Here is a 21,305-nt window from a genome sequence, read left to right as displayed (position 1 = left end):
TTGACTTCTCTTCTTCCCCACTTGATCCATGCCAGGTACTTGGAAAGCAGAGATAAAGTAGATTAGGTCCAGGCCCTCTAGGATCTCCAAGTTTGGTAACAACAGCAAAAACTCCAACAAAATAGTCATAGCTACCATTCATTGAGCTCTATGTAAAAGCCTTTTTCTCATTATATTCAATGTATCTTTTTCCATCCCTTTACTTTTAAAATGACTCTTTCTTTATAAGGTTGGTTTCTTATTTTCATCCATTCAAATCATCTCTGTCTTTTAATTGGTGTATTAGATCATTCACAATTACAGTTATTATCAGTACAGTTGAATTACTATCTATAACATTTGCAACTTTTCTATTGCACTTGTTCTTTATTTCCCTTTTTCCTTTTCCCCTCTTTTCTGCTTTTTCTTGTTGTAATGGAGCATTTTACTTTGAGCATTTTATATAATTTAATTTTCTCTTTTCTCTTAAGACATCAATCATACTTTTTAAAAAATTAGCGGTTCTGATGTTGAACAACTAATCTAAATCGACTTTCAAATAATCTATCTGGAATTAAATACAACTAATCTAGTTTCAGTTCAGTTCAGTTCAGTTCAGTCGCTCAGTCGTGTCTGACTCTTTGTGACCCCATGAACCAAATACAGCTAATTTGCAGCTAATCCATTTTCAAATAGCACTATACCACTTTCATGTGCAGTATAAGTACCTTAGAGTATTCCCAAACCCTCATTTATAACATTGTTGTCATTCATTTCACTTTTTAAAATTTTTATTTATTTATTTTAATAAGAGGATAACTACAATATTGTGATGGATTTTGCCATACATCAACATAAACTGACATTAGATATACATATGTCCCCACCCTCTTGAAAATCCCTTTCACTTCCTCCCCTTTCCATCCCTCTAGTTTATCACAGAGCACCTGCTTTGCATTCCCTGCATCATGCATCGAACTGCAAAAGGCTATCCATTTTACATATGGTAAAGTATATGTTTCAATGCTATTCTTTCAAATCATTCCACCCTCTACTTCCCCCACTGTGTCCAAAAGTCTGTTCTTTATGTTCATGTCTCCTTTGGTGCCCTGTATGTAGGATTATCAGTACTATCTCTCTAGATTTCATATATATGCAGTAGTATACAATATTTGTTTTTCTGTTTCTTACTTCACTCAGTATAATAGACTCTAGGTTCATCCACCTCATTAGAACTAACTCAAATATGTTCCTTTTTATAGCTGAGTAATATCCCATTGTGTATATGTACCACAACTTCCTTATCCACCCACCTTTCAATGGACATCTAGGTTGCTTCCATGTCCTAGCTATTGTAAATAGTGCTGGTGCTATTGGGGTGCATGTGTCTTTTTCAATTATGGGTTATTATGGGTTCCCCATGGTATATGCCCAGTAGTGGGGTTGTTGGTTCATGTGGCAGTTTTATTTCTAGTTTTGTAAGGAATCTCCATACTGTTCTCCAATTTGCAAAACCTTCCAAAATTTAACAAGGAAGAAATAGAAAATATGAACAAACCAATCACAATCACAGAAATTGAAACTGTAATAAAAAATCTCCCAAAAAACAAAGGCCCAGGGCCAGATGGTCATCAATTTGCATTCCCACCAACAGTGTATGAGGATTCCCTCTTCTTAACAATCTCTCCAGGAATTACTGTTTGTAGATATTTTGATGATGGCCATTCTGACTGGTGTGAGATGATACCTTGTTGTAGTTTTAATTTGCATTTCTCTAATAATGAGCAATGCTGAGCATCTTTTAGTGTGTTTGTTAGCCATCTGTATGTCTTCTTTGGAGAAGTGTCTGTTTATGTCTTCTGCCCACTTTTTAAAATTAATTAATTAACTTAAAATTTTATTGAAGGATAATTGCTTTACAGAATTTTGCTGTTTTCTGTCAAACGTCAACATGAATCAACCATAGGTATACATATATCCCCTCCCTTTTGAACCTCCCTCCCATCTCCCTCCTCATCCCACCCCTCTAGGTGGCTGTTTGAGTTTCCTGAGCCATAGAGCAAATTCCCATTAGCTATCTATTTTACATATGGTAATGTAAGTTTCCATGTTTCTCTTTCCTTACATCTCACCATCTCCTCCCCTCCCCCCATGTCCATAAGTCTATTCTCTATGTCTGTTTCTCCACTGTTGCCCTGCAGGTCTTCTGCCCACTTTTTGATTGGGCTTTTTGTTTTCCTGGTATTGAGTTGCATAAGCCGCTTGTATATTTGGGAGATTAATCTTTTGTTAGTTGTTTCATTTGCTATCAATTTATCCCATTCTGAGGGTTGTATTTACATTACTTATAGTTTCCTTTGTTGCACAAAAGCTTTTAAGTTTAATTAGGCTATATTTGTTTATTTTTGTTTTTATTTCCATTACCCTAGGAGGTAAGTCTTAGAGGATCTTCTTTTTTTTTTTAAATTTTTTTATTATTAAAAAAAATTATTATTTTTTTTTTCACTTTACAATATTGTATTGGTTTTGCCATACATCAACATGCATCCGCCACGGGTGTACACGTGTTTCCCATCCTGAACCCCTCTCCCACCTCCCTCCCCATACCATCCCTCTGGGTCATTCCAGTGCACCAGCCCCAAGCTTCCTGTATCCTGCATCGAACCTGGACTGGCGATTTGTTTCTTATATGCTATTATACATGTTTTAATGCCATTCTCCCAAATCATCCCCCCTTCCCTCTCCCACAGAGTCCAAAAGACTGCTCTATACATCTGTGTCTATTTTGCTGTCTCGCATACAGGGTTGTCGTTACCATCTTTCTAAATTCCATATATATGCATTAGTATACTGTATTGGTGTTTTTCTTTCTGGCTTACTTCACTCTGTATAATAGGCTCCAGTTTCATCCACCTCATTAGAACGGATTCAAATGTATTCTTTTTAATGGCTGAGTAATACTCCATTGTGTATATGTACCACAGCTACAGATGGCTAACAAACACATGAAAAGATGCTCAACATCACTCATTATCAGAGAAATGCAAATCAAAACCACAATGAGGTACCATTTCACACCAGTCAGAATGACTGCGATCCAAAAGTCTGCAAGCAATAAATGCTGGAGAGGATGTGGAGAAAAAGGAACCCTCTTACACTGTTGGTGGGAAAACAAACTAGTACAGCCACTATGGAGAACAGTGTGGAGATTCGGGTTTTGTGGGTTTTGCTTCCAGGTTCCCCGTCAGGCCCCAGGGTGAATATCCTGGAAATATACATGCGTGACTCTCAAGACTAGGACTGTGACTTCCTCCTTCCTCACTGTAGCAGCCATCACAGCTGATTTGGGTCCCTCCAGGCAGCACTGGGCCGCTTTAAGGCCCAGTATCACAGAGGCATGAGACATGGAGGCAGCCATGAGCTCACCAGGTCCTTGGGCCTCACACCCCACTCTCACCTTTCTTTTCTCCCCCAAATTGATTAGCAGCCAGGCTCTTAAAATTAAAGAGGAGTTAGGAACATGTCTTGGGGAATAGCAAGCATGAAATTTATACATGTCTGCTCCTTTCTTCATCCCATTTTGATCTGAACCAGGATTATTTGAAATAGTAAAGAGAGAGTCAATGTCTACATGGAAATTAGAAGATGGAAAAGGAGAAGAAGAAGGAAAAATGAAAAAAATAACAGTGTTCCAAAGGTAACTGGCTATCAATTTTTGTATTTTGTTTTTAAGAAGCTGAAAATCTTCCTTTGGAAGGACTTTGTACAGTTTAGTTTCTGTCTTCCGGCATGGAGACTGGTATTTTCCCTGGGGACAAACAGCTCCTTTGATGCCCACAGCTGCATTAATAATATCATTCTTATGCAGAAGTAAGACATTTTATCTAAGCACAAGGCAACTGAGTCAAGATAGAAGATGCTAAATAAACAATTTATTGAACTAAAAAAAAACAAAACTGGAATTAGAGGATCTTCTTGTGGTTTATGTCAGAAGTGTTCTGCCTATGTTTTCCTCTAAGAGTTTCATAGTTTCTGGTCTTACATTTAGGTCTTTAATTCATATTGAGTCTATTTTTGTGTATGGTGTTAGAGGGCTCCAATTTCATCCCTTTACAGGTATTTGACCAGTTTTCCCAGCACCACTTGTTGAAGGGACTGTTTTTAGTCCATTGTATATTTTTGCCACCTTTGTCAAAGATAAGGTGTCCATAGGTGCATTGGGTTTATCTCTGGGATTTTTACCCCTTTCCACTCATCTATATTTCAGTTTTTGTGACAGAACCATACTGTCCTGATGGCAATAGCTTTGTAGTATAGTCTGAAATCAGAAAGATTGGTTCCTCCAGTTCCATTCTTCTTTCTCAAGATTGATTTGGCTATTTGGGTCCTCTGTGTTTTCATACAAATTGTGAAATTTGTATGCTAGTTCTGTGAAAAATACCATTTATAGTTTGATAGGGATTACATTGATTCTAGGCTGCTTTGGGTAGTGTAGTCATTTTCACTATATTGATTCTTTCAATCCAAGAACATGGTATATTTCTCCATCTCCTTGTTTCATCATTGATTTCTTTCATCAGTATTTTATAGTTTTATGCATACAGATCTTTTGTCTCTTTAGGTAAATTTATTAATAAATATTTTGTTATTTTTGCTGCAACAGCGAATAGGATTGTTTCCTTAATTTCTCTTCTAATTTTTCCTTGTTAGTGTATAGGAATGCAAAGGATTTCTGTGTATTAATTTTATATCCTGCAACTTTACTGTATTCATCATTTAGCTCTAGTAATTTTTTGGTGGCATCTTTAGGGTTTCTAGATTCTAGATTGAGAATCATGTTATCTGCAAACAGAATTTTACTTCTCCTTTTTCAATCTGGATTACTTTATTTCTTTTCCTTCTCTGATTACTGTGTCTAGAACTTCCAAAAATATGTTTAATAATAGTGGTGAGAGTGGGCACCCTTGTGTTGTTACTGAATTTAGAGGAAATGCTTTCAGTTTTTCACCACTGAGGATAACGTTTGCTGTGAGTTTGTCATGTATGGCCTTTTACTATGTTGAGGTCAGTTCAGTTGTTCAGTCGTGTCCGACTCTTCGTGACCCCATGGACTGCAGCATGCCAGGCTTCTCTGTCCATCACCAACTTCCAAAGCTTGCTCAAACTCATGTCCATCGAGTTGGTGATGCCATCCAACCATCTCACCCTCTGCCGTCCCCTTCTCCTGGCTTCAATCTTTCCTAGCAATGAGGTCTTTTCCAGTGAGTCAGTTCTTTGAATCAGATGGCCAAAGTATTGGAGCTTCAGCTTCAGCATCAGTCCTTCCAATAAACATTCAGGACTGATTTCCTTTAGGATTGACTGGTTTGATCTCTTTGCAGTTCAAAGGACTCTCAAGAGTCTTCTCCAACACCACATTTTGAAAGCATCAATTCTTTGGCACTCAAATTTCTTTATAGTCCAACTCTCACATCCATACACGACTACTGGAAAAACCATAGCTTTGACTAGATGGACCTTGAGGTTGTTGAGGTATGTTCCTTCTATTCCTAATTTCTGGAGAGTTTTAATCATAAATGGGTATTTTTTGCTCAAATCTGAATGAGATCTTTACTGGATAGAGTAATCTTGGTTTTGGGATTTTTTTTCCTTTCATCACTTAAAGTATATCCTGTCTTTCTCTTATGGCCTGCAGAGTTTCTGTTGAAAGATTGGCTATTAGCCTTATGGAGGTCCACTTCTATGCTATTTGTTGCTTTTCCCTTGCTGCTTTTAATATTTGTTCTTTGTGTTTAATTTTTGTTAGCTTGATTAATATGTATCTTGATGTGATTCTCCTTGGATTTACCCTATATGGGAATCTCTGGTCTTCCTGGACTTGGTTGGCTATTTCCTTCTCCATTTTAGGGAAGTATTTGACTATAATCTCCTCAATTATTTTCTCATGCCCTTTCCTTTTATCTTCTTCTTCTGCGATACCTATGATTTGAATGTTGGGGTGCTTAATGTTCTGGAGGTCTCTGAGGCTGCCTTCACTTCTTTTTATTCTTTTTTCTTTATTCCTCTCTGCCTCAGTTATTTCCACCATTCTATCTTCCAGCTCACTTATCCATTTTTATGCCTCAGTTACTCAATTGCTGATTCTCTCCAGTGTATTTTTAATCTCAGTTATTGCATTGTTCATTGTTGATTGCTTATTCTTTAATTCTTCTAGGTCCTCATTAAACATTTCTTGCATCTTCTCAATCCATGTTTCCAGTATATTTATCCATGCCTCTATTTTGTTTTCAAGATTTTGAAATCTTTACTATCATTATCCTGAATTCTCTTTCAGGTAGACTTCCTATTTCCTCCTCGCTTGTTGGTTTGGAGGGTTTGTACCATGTTCCTTCACCAGCTGCATATTTTTCTGTCTTTGCATTTTGTTTAGTTTACTGTGCTTAGGATCTCCTTTCTGTAGGCTAGAAGGTTTTAGTTCTCCTTAATTGCATAGTCTGCCCCTGTGGGTGGGGATGGACCAGTGCCTTTTGAAGGTTCCCAATTAGGGGGCTTTCGCCTATGTTCTTGTGGATGGAGTTGCATCTTGTCTCTCTGAAGGGCAGTGCCATGTCCAATAGTGAGTTTTGGAGTGTCTATGGGTTTGGTACGGCTTTGGGCAGCCTGTCTGCTAATGTACAGTGTAATGTTTCTGTTTTGCTGAAGGATAGGCATGGGAGATCCAGGCACTGTCATTTGCTGGCATTTGCATGAGCTTGATTTTGGTTTTGAGATGGAGGTTTTGGGGAGGGTTCTTGCCTATTAATGTTCCCTGGGGTCAGCAGTTCTTTGGTGGATCAAATTCTTGGGCTCAGGTCCTCCACATCAGGGGTTCAGGCTTGACCCTTACTATAGCATGAAGCCCTCCCAAGCCACACAGTGAGGAAGAAAAGTCCCCAAGACTCATGGTGAGGACAACACTTAACAGCTCAGAACTCTCAATGAGACTTACTCTAAGGTCCTCTAATATTTCTAGGAAGGGCTCTTGGCCTGTTGTGGGCAGTGTGGGGTCAGTTCAGCCTCAGATATGGCCTTATTCCAGCTTGTTCTTGCTCCTAAAGTTCACAGTTGCCCCTAAAGTTCACAGTCTGTTCTCCACCCAGACCTGTGCCTGATCACAGCCTGGTGGTAGCTGCCACCTGGGGTCAGGACTGCATCAGTACTGTTTTGTCTGCTGCCTCAGGCATCCTCCCCAGCTTGGGCAGCGACAGTCAAGTCTAATTCTGCAGCCATGTCAAAGTAGCCCTCTCAGTGTCTCCTCAAGGCTGCCACCCCTGACCTCTCCCTGGGATCTTCACTGGAGGTTTGGTTCCCCACCCTTGCCCTTTGTTGCAGACCAAAACTTGTTAGCCACTTCTCTCAGTTCCCTGCCTCTACCCTCTGCTCTGGGCTGAGGCTTATGAGCTGAGAAGTGATGTTTGGCAGTGATTTGTGTAGTGAATTTTCTCTGTGTTTTGCACTCTGAGCCCCAACTGTTGTACCACACTCTGAGGTTCTGTAGTTCCTCCCTGTGAGGGAGTTTCCTAGTGTGCAGAAACTTTACCTCCTTCATGACTCTCTTCCTTGGGGGCACACATCCCTGTCCTGAAATCCTTTGTCTCCTTTTATGTCTTTATCTTTTGTCCTACCTTGTTCTAAGGAGATTGGCTTGCCATTTTGGAAGTTTGGGGTCTTCTATTGTTGTTGAACAGTTATTCTGTAGGTGTTGTTCCAGATTCTGATTAATTTTAGTATATTTGTGGGGAGGCAGGTGATTGTAGGTGTTGTTCTGATGAATTTGTGATATATTTGTAGGGAAGCTGGTGATCACCCCATCTTACTCTTCCACCATCTTCTTCAGTCCTCATGTCTTCAATTCTCACTTCACTTTCCTGTGTTATTATATAATAACACAGTACAGGGTTACTAGGATCACTTTAAACAGTTTTAGATCAATTCAGAGTAAAAAAAAATCGAATTTACCTTCATTTATTCCTTCTACATTGCTCTTCCTTTCTTTATGTGCATCCAAATTTCTGACCTATATTTTACTTCTTCTTAAATGGCTTCTTTTAAAATCTCTTGCAAAGCAAATTGTCTGGCAATTAATTTCCTCAGTTCTCGTTTGTCTGAGAGTTTTCATTTTTCATTTACTTTTGAAGGATCATTTTGCTGGATAGAATTCTAGGTTCACGGGTTTTTTTTAAGACACTGAATTATTCACTCCACTCTCTTCTTGCTTGCAAGGTATCTGATGAGAAGTCTGGTGTTATTGTTATCTTTGTTCACCTATAGATATTCTTTCTATCACACTAACGCCTACTTCCTGACATCTCTCAAGATGTTCTCTTTGTCTTTGGTTTTCTGCATTTTGAATATGACACATCTAGCTGTGCATTTGAGGAGCATTTACCTCATTGGATAAGATCTCTGTGCTTCCTGAATCTGTGTTTCAGTGTTTGCTATTAATTTGGGAATGTTATCAGCCATTAATACCTCAAATATTTACTCTGTTCCATTTTTACTTTCTTCTCTAGTAATTCAAATCCACTTTTGTATATTCTCATTGTTCTTGGATACTCTTATTTGCTTTTTGCTCTTCACATGTTTGTTTTTGTTTATTTGTTAAGTCATGTCTGACTCTTTTGCAACTCCATGGACTGTAGCCAGCCAGGCTCCTCTGTACATGGGATTTCCCATGCAAGAATACTTGAGTGGGTTGTCATTTCCTTCTCCAAGGTATCATTCTGACTCAGGGATCAAACGTGTGTCTCCTACCTTGGCAGGAAGATTCTTCTGAGATTTCACTAAGCCACCTGAGAAGCCCCCTTTGCATTTTATGCTGTGTTTTAAAAATTCAACTGAATAAATTTGAAGATCTAATTTGCTTTAATAAGCAATTAATTAATTGAGTAGCTTCCCATCACTTCTGGGGAAGTCAAAAGTAAGTTCATAAAGTCACTGAGCAATGGAATAGTGCTACATCCTTGGCTTAAAAGGACGACTCTATCAATAGGGTATTTCTTTGATGGGTCTTGGGAAACACAGCATATCATATACTCTTAAAAGTTTTATTTAAAGCATGTCCACAGCCATTAACCACCAGACAAATGATCACTCTAAGTCTGGAACATCAAAAAGGAAACAAAAGAGTAACTCCAACTTAAGGATTATGAACTTGGAACTGTGATCTGTGAATGTCAGGAGGATTAAACAAAAATATCATGACAATAAGTAACATGACAAAAATCAACAAAGCTACAGCGTGGTAGCTTGGAGTAATGCTAATTCCTTAAATCTTGATCATATCTCTTGGTTAAGCTGACAGTCTGGTCAAAAGGGGGGTGATTATTGCAAAGAAATGTTGTTGCTGTCTTTTATCTGGGAAGGGCTCAGATCTTTTTCCTGTTCATCTTGGAGTATCAGTCCACAGAGGATATTGTTCAGCCTGGGGCCCATCTATCTCTTGCCTCAAAACTACTTCCACTAAGTTGGCACTACTAATCAATTTATTTACAGGAATTACTGCCTTTGCCTATTCAAGGCATGGGTTAGTTAGATTGTCTCCTGACCTGAAAAAAAAAAAAAAAGTTGTTCTAAATTCCAGAAGTTGCCCCCATAACAAGGGCCTGAGAGATATGAATGTTGGTGTTATCTTTCCAGGCCAATACCAGAGTAAAGAAATGAAAGAAAAGATTTTATGTTTAGGTAAAGTGTGAAGTATTGATCCATTCTTGGGTGGAAATAGTCTACCTCAATGTCAGCTACTTCTTTTCCTCCTAAATATGATTTGTGTGTGTGTGTGTGTAATCAAGTTTTATTAAAGTAGAAAAGAGATAGAGAAAGATTCTGACATAGACATCAGAAGGGGGAAAAAGAGCCCCCCACCTGCTAGTCTTTAGCAGAAAGTTATATACCGACTAGCAGCCTGCTAATTAGAGAAAGGAAATGTCTCAACACTCAGCGAGTGGCACCAGGCCCCTCACCCACAACATGTATCTTGAGATAACATTGGCACAAGGTGAGTCATCCTGGGTCATAAAAGGATTGACATGAATCTTGAAGAAAGGCCGGTTTCCAAGCAAATATAGTCTTATTAACATAGATTAGGAGAACAATTGTATGAGTAAAACATACTGGTTTGTTTATAAGTGTCTAGAGTTTGTATAGGGCCAGATGTCAGTTGGAATCCTCCTTAGTTATGAGATGTGTTCCCAAGGCCCAATATTTTCTAGTTTTGTAATAGTGTCAGTGTTTAGGAGTAATTGGTAAAGTCCCTGATAAAGGGACTTGAAGACAACCTTCATTCCTAGTGATTACAAACCAGAAAAGTGGGAGAAAATTGGAAACGTTAATTTGGTAAGTTGCAACCAGATACTTGAGGAAACTACAAGAACTCAGGATCCAGTCCAATTTATAGACATGTAACAAAACCTCAAAGACAATTAACAGGACCAGAATTTGATATCTACAAAAGTTCAAACAATTTTCCTCTCTGCAATTACCCTCATTTTTTTTTTTTTTTACCAAAGATAATCATAGTAAAGCCATTTTTTGTAGTGAACTTAGCCTGATTATTTATATAAGGTTAAGAATGTGTGTGCTATGTGCTAAGTCACTTAAGTTGTGTCTGACTCATTGCAAACACATAGAGTGTAGCCCACCAGGCTCCTCTGTCCAAAGGATTCTCCATGCAAGAATAATGGAGTGAGTCTACCATGCCCTTCTCCAGGGGATCTTCCCAGCCTAGGCATTGAACCTGTGTTTCTTATGTCTCCTGCATTGGCAGGTGGGTTCTTTACCAGAAGGGCCACCTGGGAAACCCAAGATTAAGAATACTCACTGAGGGATTTCCCTGGCAGTCCAGTGGTTAAGACTCTACCCTTCCAATGGAGGTGGTGTGGGTTTGATCCCTGGTCATGGAACTAAGATCCCACATGCTGCCTAGTGCAGCCAAAAATAAAGAATACTCACTGAGAATTTCTTAATTCTGGAGGGACCAGGAAGGGAGAAAAATTAAATGTTTCATCTTTGTTCATAATGTTATAGCTTACAAAGTTGCTAACTTAAGAGAAAAGATTTATTTAAATCTGGGGAAAAATTAAAGAACCAGCTATATTTTAAATGAATTCATAAAAATTATAATTTCCTCATTACTTCATACATTCTCATGTTATTAATACTTGTCCTATTTGACTCTTGTTTTTCCATTAGTTCTCTCAACCTTGCCTGATAATTAAGGGTGATAGGGATAGTGATAAATCCAATAAGTTTGAAAGACTTTTGTTTAGACTTATATGATTTACCCAGTGAAGGGAACGCTTCAGTCACTGGAAATTGTGGAAGGTATACTCCAAGTGGAAAATACATCTTCTAACAATTTATCTGTCACTTAAGGACTTTGGCCTTACAACAGGAGGAGTTCTTCAACCCATCCAGAAAATATATACGTGATAACAAGAACATATTGATAACCCATACTAAGTAGCAGTTGAATGAAGTCCAGTTGCAGTTGTTAGAATTCAGGCCTCTGAGGACAAAGATAATGTTTCTTAAATGCACTATGATGGGCGAAGTAATGTAAAAGCCAAAAATTGAGATTTGCCAGGCAGCTGTGAAGAACCAAGTGATTATTTTGAGTTTCTCATAGCCCTGACTTTCAATTTAATTTACAGCCATTGTTTACCCATCCTAATTTGTTTGATTCAGAAGCATACTATTGCCATGTTACAAGGACATCAGAATGCCAAAAGCCTGGCAATGAGGGTTTATTTTTTTCCAGAAGCAAAATGGACTTCATCTACATGTGCTATAATCTTTATAGATTTTGTTGCTGCTGATTTTAAATAAAAGCCACTAAGGACATTTCCCTGATACTTTTAGTGTATCCTTTTAGTGTGGGCTTCAATTTTGATGACAGCAATGTCAGAAGGTAAGAAAAAACAGTAAGATTATTTGCTCATTGACCATTTCTGATTGGGGTCTCAGAGGACATTATACAACAATTAAAGATAATAAACTAGAATTATAAATGAAAGCATTATACCAGAGTATATTAGATTTCTAAGAATTACACACAATTTCTGGAATATATGTATTAATAACATATGTCTACACAAATATAATCAATTTAGCATCAATTATTTGACAGTGCTTCTCATGTAATTTAATATATCAAATACGCCTGTGCATGCCATGTCCGACTCTTTGCAACCCTATGGACTATAGGCCGCCAGGCTCCTATGTCCATGGGATTCTCCAGGCAAAACTACTGCAGTGGGTTGTCATGCCATCCTCCAGGGGATCTTCCTGATTCAGGGATCGAATCCACGTCTCTTATGTCTCCTGCATTGGCTCCACCTGGAAGCACCTATTGGTTTAATAGATCCCTTTTTATATGGAGAGAGAAAAATTCTTTTGAAATTTTCCAGGAATCCTCTGGAAAATTTCATAGTCTGCTGTCAAAATACTTCAATTACAATTTGATTTTGGAAAGTTTGCCAAAAATAAATTTTAAAGTTTTGAAATATTTGCCTAAATAGAATCACAGACTACTATGAAACTTTACTTAATTATCTATTAGCAAAACTTAGGTATCTTAGTATTAAGAAGACCTGGTTTACTTAGGTAATCAAAGACCCAATTAAGACACCGTAAAACAAAAAATATTTTGATTAAACCAAGAATTTTTGCTTTTATGTAGATTACCTCAAAGGTAAATAAAACTTTTCACAATCTCTTATTATCAAGAGCAGATCAATAATCCAAGAAACTTTTAGCAAATAAAAGGACATTAACTTCTTGTTTTATGTAAATACATTACTGATATTAAAGCTCAATTTATTATTATTTTTAAATTTACAATGTTGTGTTAGATTCTGCTGTACAGTAAGGTGATTCAGTTATATATATATGTGTGTGTATATATATATATATATATACACACATTCCTTTTCATTGCAAGTTATTACAAGATATTCAATATAGTTCCTTATGCTGTAAGCTAAGACCTGGTTGTTTGTCTATTTTATATATAGTAGTTTGTATATACTAATCCCAAACTTCTAATTTATCCTTCCACCCTGCTTCTCCTTTGGTAACTATCTAAGTTTGTTTTCTGTGTCTGTTAATTTGTTTCTGTTTTGTAAATGAGAAAGCAAGCAGAATTTTTGTAACCCTTACAATAACAATTCAATATTAGCCAGTTTTATTATATGTTAAAAATTCTCTCTCTTTCTATATGCGTTTAGCTTGTCCTTTATTTTCTTGCTTCTCATTCTGAAATAACTAGTTCTAGTTTAGGCAAATTTACTCCCATTTTCCTTAACAAAGATGCATTTTCATTTCTCTTATCTCTCTTTAATCCAAAACCACATTCTATTTTCCTTGTGCATATTATTTCCAATATTAATCCAGTTACCTATACTAGAGTTTTAACCCTTAGAATCCCTAATTTCTAGTGAAAACCATGTGAGTAATTATGTACTACTAATTATGTCATGCTGCTGCTGCTGCTAAGTCACTTCAGTCGTGTCCGACTCTGTGCGACCCCATAGATGGCAGCCCACCAGGCTCCACCATCCCTGGGATTCTCCAGGCAAGAACACTGGAGTGGGTTGCCATTTCCTTGTCCAATGCATGAAAGTGAAAAGTGAAAGTGAAGTCTCTCAATCGTGTCTGATTCCTAGGGACCCCATGGACTGCAGCCCACCAGGCTCCTCCGTCCATGGGATTTTCCAGGCAAGAGTACTGGAGTGGGGTGCCATTGCCTTCTCCAGTTATGTCATACTAGTATTTAATTAATTAATTACTTTTGGTGACAAATTTTGCAACAATGATAAAAGGAATTTATTTGACTAATAAACCTAGGTAAAACGAAAGTTGCTTATCTACGTTTTATTTAATGTTGATAACTTTAAAGACGTGCCTGCTTCAATTAAATTAGCAAACTTAAACTAACATGTATTTACTGAAGATCATTCCAGAATATATGAACTTTAAAAGCATTTGGGTTCTTATCTATCTATCTATCTATCATCTATCTATACAAACCCATAGAAGTGTTCCAGAAAGGGAGACCCCTTCCAGGGCCTTACAGGGGGCTCTTGACTAACACTAGGAAATGAATTGTTGGAAGAGACACATGTGTTGATGAAACAAGAGATTTTATTGGAAAGGGGCATCCCAGTGGAGCACAAGAGGTTAAGGGAATCCAGGAGGACTGCTCTGCCACGAGGCTCGCAGTCTTGGGTCTATGGTGATGGGATTAGTTTCTGGGTTGTATCTGCCCAATCATTCTGACTCAGTCCTTCCTGATACTGCAGGCATTGCTCAGCCAAGATGGATTCCAGCAAGGAGGATTCTGGGAGGTTGGTAGGACATGTGGCTTCCCCTGACCTTTCCCAAATTCTTCCAGTTGATGGTGGATTGTTAGTTCCATGTTCCTTACTAAGACCTCCTGTCATAAAATACCTCATACAAATGGTTACTGTGGTACACAGCCAGGGTGCTCAGTTCCAGTCAGAGTTTTCCCATAACATAACGACAGATGCAACAGAGAGATCTTAGTGTTTGTGGAGAAAACGCTTAAGATTTTTCATTTTTTCAATTTCCAAATCTTTCTCTCTCTTTTTGTTTTTCCTTTCTTAGAAGAAGCTTCTGCCTAAATTTTGTGTTTTCAAAGAATGGTTCTTAGGTCGTAGAGAAGATAGGGGTAGAAATTCTACATTACAAAGGCACATATTAAGTGCAGGACAATTCTGTTTCCAATACCTTGGTTTTTAAAAACATTTTGAGATGAAGAGGAGAGGTTTTGGCAAAAAGTGCAGATGAACTTTAAATCTAGAGACACACCTTTGACCCTAAAGAGATTTGCAAGACAAAGACAGTTTTTCCCAGTTCCCCGGAAGAACTGTGTTGTGATCTGAGTGATAAAAAGGCTGATTTTTTTATTATTTTGATAAACTGCTAGGATATTCCCTTAAACAATTCCCTCCAAGTTTCATCAACTTTGGAATGGCCCCATATGAGCACATTTAAGTTGCTGTTGAAGAATTTCCATAGTGCTTTTGAGGACACTCTCTTTTACAGTATCCAAGTTGATTATAATTGACATTAACTTTGGTGTTAGTGTTTTGATAATAGACCCCTAGGACAGTGAAATGAGGGATGCCTAGGTGTTGTTTCAGAACTTTTTGTGTATTTAATTTTTCAGTACTTTTGGCAATTAATCTTTCAATGAGATTATTTTAGAACTTTAAAAACTTCTGGAGTCTTCTGCATACTCATTTAAATAAGTGTTCCATTTTTTCTGTTTGATTTGTGAGCCCCAGTTTTAGGTACACTTTAAAAATTATCTTACCTATTTGGAATATTACTCATAATGGCCATTGTCATTCTAGATTATCTTTATTAATAGTAAAATCTTACCATCTTGTTAGATAAGGCAGCTTCTAGGACTATAATTGTTAAACATAAAATAAGCAGGTGTGCTGAAAGGTGGTGCACTCAAATCTTTGGATATAAATGATCCCATTTTTTTGTGCTCAGACTTTGGGTTTTTCGGGGCCAAATACCATAATACCTAAGAGTGATATGCCACAGGGTTGGGAATTATGGGGTGCTTTACAACGTACCTCATTGCACAGAAATTTTCTTGAGGTTGATGTGTGACCTAGTGTCAATCTAACCTATTTTGTGACCAAGTTATCTAATCATGGGAGTCTTCTTGAGGTGGCTAGTATTCTGTCAGATTTTAAATGCTTGTCTCATGCCCACTGATTTTTGTAGATTTTTCACTTCTGAGATTCCCATTTAGCCTTTACCTTATGTGCTCATTAACAGAAATCATCAGGAACCAAAAAGTCTAGAAATTGGGGAAAAGATTGGATCAACAGACCTCAAAGAATAGATATTTATCCCACAAAAATGGAGAAATGCAGCTGCCACAAACAATTCCCAACATGGAACCTGGGGAATGATTCCAAACAAATTGGGAACCACAAACTTATGCATCAAGAGTTCCCAATATGGAATCCAGGAACAAAACCAAGGGCCAGGATTTAAAAAATCAGTTCAGTTCAGTTCAGTTCAGTCACTCAGTCATGTCCGACTCTTTGCGACCCCATGAATCGCAGCACTCCAGGCCTCCCTGTCCATCACCAACTCCCGGAGTTCACTCAAACTCACGTCCATCGATTCCGTGATGCCATCCAGCCATCTCATCCTCTGTTATCCCCTTCTACTCCTGCCCCCAATCCCTCCCAGCATCAGAGTCTTTTCCAATGAGTCAACTCTTCACATGAGGTGGCCAAAGCATTGGAGTTTCAGCCTTAGCATCATTCTTTCCAAAGAAATCCCAGGGCTGATCTCCTTCAGAATGGACTGGTTGGATCTCCTTGCAGTCCAAGGGACTCTCAAGAGTCTTCTCCAACACCACAGTTCAAAAGCATCAATTCTTCGGCACTCAGCTTTCTTCACAGTCCAACTCTCACATCCATACATGACCACAGGAAAAACCATAGCCTTGACTAGATGGACCTTTGTTGGCAAAGTAATGTCTCTGCTTTTGAATATGCTATCTAGGTTGGTCATAACTTTCCTTCCAAGCAGTAAGCCTCTTTTAATTTCATGGCTGCAGTCACCATCTGCTGTGATTTTGGAGCCCCCGGAAATAAAGTCTGACACTGTTTCCACTGTTTCCCCATCTATTTCCCATCAAGTGATGGGACCAGATGCCATGATCTTAGTTTTCTGAATGTTGAGCTTTAAGCCAACTTTTTCACTCTCCACTTTCACTTTTATCAAGAGGCTTTTGAGTTCCTCTTCACTTTCTGCCATAAGGGTGGTGTCATCTGCATATCTGAGGTTATTTATATTTCTCCCGGCAATCTTGATTCCAGCTTGTGCTTCTTCCAGCCCAGCGTTTCTCATGATGTACTCTGCATATAAGTTAAAAAAGCAGGGTGACAATATACAGCCTTGACGTACTCCTTTTCCTAGTTGGAACCAATCTGTTGTTCCATGTCCAGTTCTAACTGTTGCTTCCTGACCTGCATACAAATTTCTCAAGAGGCAGATCAGGTGGTCTGGTATTCCCATCTCTTTCAGAATTGTCCACAGTTTATTTTGATCCACACAGTCAAAGGCTTTGGCATAATCAATAAAGCAGAAATAGACGTTTTTCTGGAACTCTTGCTTTTTCCATGATCCAGTAGATGTTGGCAATTTGATCTCTGGTTCCTCTGCCTTTTCTAAATCTAGCTTGAACATCAGAAAGTTCACAGTTCACATATTGCTGAAGCCTGGCTTGGAGAATTTTGTGCATTACTTTACTAGCGTGTGAGATGAGTGTAATTGTGCAGTAGTTTGAGCATTCTTTGGCATTGCCTTTCTTTGGGATTGGGATGAAAACCGACCTTTTCCAGTCCTGTGGCCACTGCTGAGTTTTCCAAATTTGCTGGCATATTGAGTGCAGCACTTTCAACAATACTGTAGCCTAAATTGTACCCACTCTAACCCCAGACATAGTCTGTTTTTTAGGTTGAACCCAGTCCACGTTAGGCCAGCAACAATCAACACCTGAGGATTGGAGGGTGGAATAGACCAGCAGGCCCCAAAGAATGAGAGCTGCAGACTAATTCCAAGAAAATGGAGCACTGCAGCTGCTGCCACTAGTTCTCAAAGCAGAATCTGGGGAAGGATTTCAAGCAAATGTGGAGATACAAACTACGCAAGGGGAAAAAAACCAAGGGACTAGGGTTTTCCACTCAAAATAGAGAACTGTAGGAAACCAATTAGATTGGGAGCTTACCACAAAGAAAGCAGAACTCAAACCAAGAGGAATTCACCAATGGCTATGATAAACAGTGACAAAGACAGTGGACCCAAAAGTGTCAACAGGGCACCACACCCTGTGTTTTTTTTCCATTACTGCTACCAATTGGTTAAAAACCAAAAATCTCAATCAGGTAAATTTGAAAATGTAATTGGCTTTTTTTAGAGTTCATGAATTGGTCAGTATGCCATCTAGCAACTGGAAAGGCATCCTGAAGAGTGGTACAAAATGGAGGGCTACTATGAAAAGGAGGATATAGCAAGGAAGTCATTAGTAAAAGAAAAGAAGGGGTATTCTGGGTCAGGAAATCCTTTGGGGGAAGGGAACAGTATGGGTTTTTATTGCACAGCTTGTCTCTTCTCCCTCTGGCACATAAAGAGGGCTCCTGTGACAGGTTACCTCCAATTGTGCTGACAACAAAATTTCAGACTGATTAAGATTACATTTCTGGGGAAGGTAAAAACTGCAATTAGGTTAAGTATTAAATCTGGTTCAGTATCATACACTTCAGCATAAATGATGCCATTTTGGGCCTGTAGTATTCTTTTTAACACTGGGAAGTTTCTGTTGACATATTTTCAAGCTCACTGATTCTTTTCTTGGCTGTGTCCACTCTACTGATTCTTAATTTCTGCTACAGTACTTTTAATTCCTAGCATTTCCCTTTGATTCTTTCTTAGAATTTCCATTTCTCTACCTTCAGTACTTACCTGTTTTTGAATGCTGTCTACATTTATCATTAGTCTTTTACATATTAATTGTAATTATTTTAAATTTCTTGTCTAACAATTCTAAAATCTATCAACTACAAATTATCACTTGCCGTGGGCATTTGCTATCTACCTATCTATTTGTACAAGGATTAAGTAATGTGCTGCTGTGACTGATGGCCTTCAATACGCCCTGAAAGGAGTTCAAAGTGGAGAGCAGAAATGAGGTACCCTGTTTGGGGAAAAACTGGTAGGATAGGACTTCAGATAGTTAATTATCTTCAGGAGCCAATTTTATGAGCCCAATTCTTATATCTCCTCATATCCAGAAAAGCACTAAAATCCTCCATGGTGACGACTGCTTCTTGTAACTAGCAGAAGTTTCATGAGACCAGCAGAAACCTTCTGGGAAAATATGTGCTTGGTTGCATGTATTCCTCCCTTACCAAAATTACATATATATTGACCTTTTCCCCTACCTCTTTGGAATATTTTCTCAGAGCTATCTAAGGTGCTGCCTCCTGGGCTGCAGTCCTCATTTTGCCCCCAATAAAACTTAACTTGCAACTCTCACGTTGTGCATTTTTTTTTTAAGTCAGCAGTTTTATGGTGACCACGAGGGATCCAGAGTAGACTTCCTCCTTTGCCTGAACTATGAGGAACCAGAGTCTTGGTACCAGCAACAGCCCCTTGTGCCCATCCACATCCTTGCTGCTGCTGCTGCTGCTGCTAAGTCACTTCAGTCGTGTCTGACTCTGTGCAACCCCATAGATGCAGCCCACCAGGCTCCCCTGTCCCTGGGATTCTCCAGGCAAGAATCCACCTCCTTGGAGAGTCCAAATGATTTGGTAACTCTCTCCTGGTTCTCAAATCTCCCATATTGGTTGAAGGTCCTGAGTTTTATTTGGCAGTGGAGCAGGTTACCTGCCCCCTTCCAGTTGAAAGATACTGCGTGGGGGGGATGGCAGGCAGGGTTGAAAGATACCAAGGGAAAACCCACCCAAGGGAATGGTTGAAGCATACCAGGATTTGCTCAGCTGTAGGAGATTGAGTGGTCTGGGCTGAGTGGTTAGATAAGAGGCTGATCTGATAGTTTTACAAGGGGCATCAGAAAGCCAGCTCTAACACTTCGCCCAAAGTTATACACGTACAAAACTTATACTTGAAAGTACTTACTTAATTGGGGACTCTATACTAAAGGATATCCCAACCTAAAATGAACAAATTGGGGTTCTTTTGATATTCCAAAATTAATATTTATGCACACATAGTTAGAAAAAGTGGCCATAAGATCAAACAGATTGAATGGAATGCCTACTTTGATTGCTGTCTAGAAGCTTCTCTTGAAACTATATCAGAACAACAACAACAAAAAGACTGCTAGCAGTTCGTCATCGACTGTCTCTCACTCAAGGTATCCTCCTCTATCTGAATTACTTGGCCAGATTTGTTTTTCCCCTCTTATAATCCTTCCACCTTCTGCTGCTCCACTTTCCTCAGAAAAGGAGGATTATAAAAACAAAAAGCTAAGCAATATTCTGGTTTGACACCTGAGTCATTCTGTAACCATCAAAATGATGCTTTGCTTAATTTTGCCTTTTAGAAGGCTTAGATGAGGTTTTGGCTATTCTAGTCAAAAGATAATCTAGGTTGTTCTGAGCTATACACTAACACTTGTTAGACTGGCCTACCAACTTTTCAGAACTAATAAGAGAGAGAAAAAAAAAGAAGGGTATCTACAAAAACTGAAATTTCAATTGTGCCAATTAAGTACACAGTGCCACTCAAGGTTAGCGAACCCCCAATCAGTTTAATTGCAGCCAGTAGAGAAAGTTCAGAGAAGGCAATGGCACCCCACTCCACTACTCTTGCCTGGAAAATCCCATGGACGGAGGAGCCTGGTGGGCTGCAGTCCATGGGGTCGCTAGGAATCAGACACGACCGAGCGACTTCACTTTCACTTTTCACTTTCATGCATTGGAGAAGGAAATGGCAATCCACTCATGTTCTTGCCTGGAGAATCCCAGGGACGGGGGAGCCTGGTGGGCTGCCGTCTATGGGATCGCACAGAGTCGGACACGACTGAAGCGACTTAGCAGCAGCAGCAGAGAAAGTTAGCCAGAAAAAAAAATTATATATATATATATATATATAATAGTTGTCTGAGGAGGCCTTACAAATAGCTGAGAAAAGAAGGGAAGATAAAGGCAAAGGAGAAAGGGAAAGATATACCCATATCAATGCAGAGTTACAAAGAATAGCAAGGAGAGATAAGAAAGCCTTCCTCAGTGGTCAATGCAAAGAAATAGAGGAAAACAATAGAATGGGAAAGACCAGCGATCTCTTCAAGAAAATTAGATACCAAGGGAACACTTCATGCAAAGATGGGCACAATAAAGGACAGTAATTGTATGGACCTAACAGAAGCAGAAGCTATTAAGAAGAGGTGGCAAGAATACACAGAAGAACTATACAAAAAAAAAAAAATCTTTATGACCCAGATAATCACATGGTGTGATCACTTACCTAGAGTCATACATCCTGGAGTGTGATGCTTATGAAGCATCACTATGAACAAAGCTAGTGAAGGTGACAAAATTCCAGTTGAGCTATTTCAAATCCTAAAAGATGATGCTGTGAAAGTGCTTCACTCAATATGCCAACAAATTTGGAAAACTCAGCAGTGGCCACAGGACTGGAAAAGGTCAGTTTTCATTCCAATCCCAAAGAAAGGCAATGCCAAAGAATGTTCAAACTATTGCACA

This window comes from Bubalus bubalis, chromosome X (genome assembly GCF_019923935.1).
Source record: "Bubalus bubalis isolate 160015118507 breed Murrah chromosome X, NDDB_SH_1, whole genome shotgun sequence".
NCBI lineage: Eukaryota > Metazoa > Chordata > Mammalia > Artiodactyla > Bovidae > Bubalus > Bubalus bubalis.
Note: the sequence above shows the minus strand (reverse complement) of the source record.